Source organism: Corylus avellana, chromosome ca1 (genome assembly GCF_901000735.1).
Source record: "Corylus avellana chromosome ca1, CavTom2PMs-1.0".
Taxonomy (NCBI): domain Eukaryota; kingdom Viridiplantae; phylum Streptophyta; class Magnoliopsida; order Fagales; family Betulaceae; genus Corylus; species Corylus avellana.
Genome location: NC_081541.1, coordinates 35,291,876 through 35,298,170, shown reverse-complemented (window position 1 = coordinate 35,298,170; position 6,295 = coordinate 35,291,876).

The window sequence follows — 6,295 nt, the reverse complement described above, 5'->3', positions numbered from 1 at the left end:
TTGTAATTAATTCATAAATTTAATTACTAATCCCCACAGGGACGTTATTATTTTTATGATTTAATTAGAATAAGATAATAAATTTAACATTGAAAATAAAATTTCTCTTAGGCCCACAGGTACGGAAAATTTTATTTATTAATGCTAAATTTATTAGTCTTATTAATAAAGAGTAAATTTCATGCGTGATGCACCTTTGCTCACAGGTAGGTTGAAATTTACTATTAAATTTACATTGGTTAATTTAAATAAGGTTATTTCATAGCATTAAAGTATATAACTTTTCTTGGTTACTGGATATATTCCTACTACTTTAATTATTAGTTTTTAAAATTCCTGGTGGTAATTTTTCCTGACTGAAAAGAAAAATGTGCTTTTCACTTTGGGGTGTTTGGAGACTGAATTGGCGTTTCGTGTGGACGAATCACCTTCTCCCACGGAATCAAGTACGCCACATGAGATTATTAAACATGAACGATTGTAGTGATTTAAATCGCTTAAGTTTCAACGTTCATGAAATCTCATATCAAGTAAAGCATTAGGGTTTTATTCCTTAATGTTTTAAGGCCAAAGAAAGGTCATTGAGGAACATTTAGTGAGTTCCAATAAGACTTTGGCGTGCACCCTAATAGAAAAGCTTTAAAGTAAAACCTTTTACAGTTTCAAAATGTGCTTGAGCACATTATGGAAATGAAGGACATAACAGCTCATTATAAAGTCCCTAAATGTTGAGTTTTTGAGTCATTATCGTCAATTTTATTCTCTCATCTAAATATGATATTTTTTCAAATATCTTGTGGCACACATAAGGATAACTGATCAATTAAGGAACTTCTGATCATGTGTGTTCAAGAAGATGAGAGATTAAGACATGAGAATCCAGAAAGTTACTCATGTTAAGGGAAAAACCTTTATAGGCAATCATTTCCAATAGTTGATGAATGAGAACAAGGTGCCAACAAAGTGTTATGGCAATTAAGATACTTGTTTCTCTTACACTAAGGAAAATTATGGGCATATAAAGAATGATTGCATAAAGTATCATAAATGACTTGAAATAAAGGTAATGTTATACACCTAGTGTGTCATGAATCTCTTTTATTGACTCTCCTAAGGACTATGTGAATTGAATTTGGTTTAGCGGTCCACGTTGTCAACAAAATGCAGGGTTTTCTAAATAATACTTATTTACAATTGGAGGTTGTTGGGATCTATAGATTAATTCAGTTATGTCATTTTGACCTCAATAATGTTTTTTATATATTCCACAATTCTTTTAGAAATTTAATTTCTATTTTAGTTTGTTAAAGTCAAATTTGAATATTGTTAAAAATTTTTGGGTGGAATATTAAATTAATGGTCTATTTAAAATTGATCTAGATCCCAATTTTTTGAAAAATTAATCCCTGCATATAAATGTTGACATAAAGCAGAGTCTTATAAATGAGAAAATCCTCTATGTTATGGCATTGGAGATTGGAATATATCTCTATAAAGAATAAAATGTCAATAAATGATAGAGTTTTTACGACTCTTGAAATTTATTATCTTTGGTATTTATGTGGACTGCATTAAGGAAAAGCAGACCAACTATACCACTAAAGGTGCCAACAAAAGGATTTTTGAAATTCTTGAGATCATGTACAAGTGTAACATTTTCCATACTTCTTGCATAAATGGTTAGAGATGTCCTATCTCTTTCGGTAATAACCATATACGGTTTATGTATCTCTATCTTCTAAATCATAAGGTTTGGGTATTAAATGCTTTCAGTACCTATAAGGTAGAAGTAGAGAAACAAAACAAAAGAAAATCAAGATCGTAAGATCTGATAGAGGCAGATAGTATTATGGTAGGTACACGAAAAGGGGACATGAAAGGTAATGTTCTATTCTCCTAATGAAGTGAAGCCTTGAAAATCGCTGTGTATACATTTAACTCGATTCCATTCGGAGTTGGAATGAATGGAGTCAAGTTCAAATTGTTTACACATATGGGGTTGTCTTGCTATAGTGAGGATTTATAATCCACACCTAAGGTAATTAGCTTCAAAGACAACTAGCGGAATTTTATAGGTTATACAGTAAACTCCAAGGGGTTTAGGCTTTACTGTTCTTCATTTAGTCCTAGAATTGTTGAGTCTAATATTAAAAATTTCTAGAGAACGCTGAACTTAGTGGGAGTGCTTATCCTTAAGGGATTAAATTAGAGGAAGCACAAGAGTTGACTGAAGCCCCTTCACATGAAGGGTGTTTGATTGTGCTTAAGAAAAATCAAATTGATTATCTTCAAGCACAATCGGTTTCAGAAACAGTCAACTCATAAGGAACAAGTTTAGAATGAACCTACTAAGACTTTGTCAAAAGTAAATGAAGTAGGATTAAGAAGATTTTCTAAAATAAGGCGACCAACAATCTCTAGTGATTATGTTGTATACTTTCAGGAGTCTGATTTTTATGTCGAACCTTAGGACGATTTAAAATTTGTTTTCACATCTTTTTGGGTGGAGATAACTTCACATTGTTTTTCAATGCCATTAAGGAGGAAATGAAATCTTTGGCTAAAATTCAAGTCTGCAATCTTGTTGACTTACCAAAGGGAGTTGTAGCCATAGGCTGCAAATGGGTTTATAAAACCTAAAAGGATGCTTCCGGGTAATGTTAAACGATATAAAGTTAAACTTGTAGCCAATGATCTTACTCAAAAGGAAGGCATTGATTATCATGGTATGAGTAGCTCATTTTGTTTTAGAGCTATATCAAAAGGATGTGAAAAACAATTTTCCTGAATAAGGATCTTAAGGAGGAGGTGTACATAAGACAACTTAAGGGGTTTTATTAATAACAATTAGAAAGCTTGCAAATTAAGGATATCTATTAATGGACTAAGATATGTCTCTCATCAATGGTATACAAAATTTTTACAAGGTTATTACCTCACATGGGTTTATTGAGAACCTTGTTAATCATTGAATATACATTAAGGTCAGTGGGAGTAAAGTTACATTTCTTTTAGTCCTGTATATAGATAATATTTTGCTCGCAAGCATTAATTTAGGTTTGCTACATAAAGTTCATCTCACTAAAGTTTTGGTAGAGATTCAGAATGAAGAACTATGAATCTTCAGTAGCACCTATTATTAAGGGGGATAATGTCCCAAAATGTATTGGAACAAAGGCAGATATTCCATGTGTATGCACAGGTCTACATTAGACCTGGCATTGAAATAGCAGTTGGACTATTGGGTCAATATAGTATTGTGGAATATGCAATGAACCAGGAACTACAGATACACTTACCATTTGGTGGTGTTTATTTAGGTTTGATTTTTGCTAAATGTGTAGATAGTAAATAATCAACTTCAGTATATATGTACTGAAGATGCAGTAAGCAAACTACAGTTGCTACATCTACCATGAAAGCAAAAGTCATTACATGCTGTGAATTAATTACACCGGCATTATGGTTGAGACATTTTTGTTAAGGTCTCAAAATTGTCGATTTTATAGTTAGACCCATAAAGATCTTCTGAGTTAATTCTACTACAGTTATTTTTCTAAGAATAAACTGAGTAGAAGCAGAAGTATGTATATCGACATAAAGTATCACTATGAAAGAGAACATTAAGTGACAATAAGTGTCTATTAAGCATATAAGTGTTGAATTAATGATTGCGGATCCCATGACTAAAGGTTTACCGGCAAAGAAAGTATAAAGTCATGTGGAATATATGAGATTCATTAATTCATTTGTGCTTAGTTTCTCTTTAATTGGTCTATAGACATAAATGTTATATTATAAAGATTTTTGTGCACACATATTATTCTTATCCGTGGGGATAAAATTAAAGTTGGACCCGAATGACTTATAGGAAGTTCATTCATAAAGTACATTATCCATAAAGTATTCATTTAGGGAGATATTGCACATCGTGATACATGGAAGGGACGGCTTATCATATAAAAGCTTTACCGCCATGATTCGTGTGTAGTATTCCTTGAGTGAGTGGGAGGATTCCATGAAAGGTTGGAATAAATAAAGTATTGGCCATATCATATAACTGAACACCATAAGGAATTTATGTGTCATAAGGGCCAAGTGGGAGAATGTAAGAAATTCCATTTAAAGTATGTCCCTTATGTCACATATATTGTAATTATAAAATATATGTAATTACGGTGTTCAGTAATTTATTCCAATTAAAGCTTATTGTGTAAATCAAATATTCTGAATTAAATTACTGATTTAATTCTTGTGGAACAAGTATTTGATTTCAATCAAATATTCTGAATTAAATCACTGATTTAATTCTTATTGAACAAGTATTTGATTTAATTAAAGATTTTATTTTTGTGGAATCAATTAGCTGTATTGATTTGATTTTTATTCCTTGATGGGAGGAATAATTAAAGTAACAGCTCTAATTGAGGGTCCCCTGACCTACCTATAAATAAGGCCTGTGTATTCCATCAATTGACACTCACTGGTAGGCATAGGTCAGAAGAACCTCTCAATATTTTTTGTTTTCCAGGTTTATTTTTTGTGAAGTTGTTCTTCAATTGACTTGAGCAAAGCATGGCTAGAGGTATTTATATAATTATTCATTCCGCTGCTCATTTTTATTGTCAATTAGCATTTAATTATATATTGAATTCTTACAACCAAGTCTTCCACTACGACAAATTTCGTCATGGAACTGAGGAACTCCATGAATGAACATGGAGAGGTCTTTGTGGACCCAGAAAGGTCAAGAAGTCAAGATTAACCCAGAAGAAGAAGATTAAGAGAAAAATATACAAAAAAAAAAACTCAAAAATCAATGTTGAAAAGAAGGTCAAGATTAACCCAAAAGATTAATAGAAAAATATCAAAAAGATCGAAAAATCAATACCCAAAAAAATCTCGAGATTAACCCAAAAGATTAAGAGAAGAATATATGAAAAAACCCAAAAATCAATACCCAAAAAAGCTCAAGTTTAATCCATAAGAAGATTAAGAGGAAAAGATTAGAGAGCTCAGTCAACATCAAGATTTGATACCCAAGGATTTCAGTGAACATGAAGATTGAAGAGAGCTCACAAAGTAGTGGTATGAGCTTTGTTGGTCCACGAAGACGGAGACAGAGACTCTGAGATTGTGAGATAGAGCAGAGAGAGAGAGAACGAGACAACAGAGAGAGAGGGGAGACTGAGAGAAGAGAGAAGAGAGAAAAAAAAAGAAAAGAAAAGAAAAGAGAGGTGAGGGGGGAGGTGGCTAGAGAAAGAGATGAAAACTAGGGTTTTATTTTTCCTTTTATTTGATTATGCGGGGCGGTGTGGGCCTGGGATTTGAATTCACATCATCGGCTGCAATTTCCATGGCAACTTTCCCAATGGAAGAATTGAGAGACCAAATAGCACCAATGTTAACAACACTCGGTCTTGTAGAAACACGGACACCCGCACCAGTGCTAACATAGCAGAAAATCAGCACCAGAAGCTAGGGGGCGGAGGTAAGGGGGGTCGAGAGGGGTCAAATGCCCCACCTCAGCCCCCAAAAAAAAAAAAAAAAAGATTCAGTAGAATTTTTCCTTCATTCCTAGTTGCCTACTTTAGTTTTATCACAATTTTTGGTTTATGGCAGTTTCAGAATTTCAGATCCAATCTTCCAGATATTTCTCAAGGAAGAAGACGACTACGTGTACTTCAAGAGTCTTTTTTTTTTTTTTTTTTACCCAAAACGATTCGTTTAACTAAATACAAAGGGTGTGTTTTAGTAATACTACTTTACCACGGCTGACACCCTCATTATTAAAAAAAAAAAAAAAAAAAAAAACAAGACACCTACATGCCAACCTAACCACCAAATGTGACTGTGTGAGGGGTAAAGAGGTTAAGTTACCTAGGAGGCTAGGTTTACACGTTGACTAAGAAGTTAAGCATTAGTGAAATTCTAGTAGGGCTTCACTACTTAACCTATATATAAATAGTGTGAAGGGAGGCGCCAGTGAGTAGGTTTATAAGTAATTTGCGGTTCATTACTTTCAAAATTGAATTGCAAATTATTCAATCCCTTTGTCCTTATAATTGTTCAATTTTTTATTCTTCAAGACAATCAACAATTCAAATACGATGAAAAGGCGGGTACAATTGTACAAAAAGTCACATCTTTTTCTGACAATATCTTTTTCTTGAATGGTATGTAATCAAAATTTTATATTAATTTATTTTTTAATTTATTATTAAATGATAAAAGGTCTCTTTATTTTATATTTAGATTGGTCTTTTAAATTAATTGTTATATATATATATATATA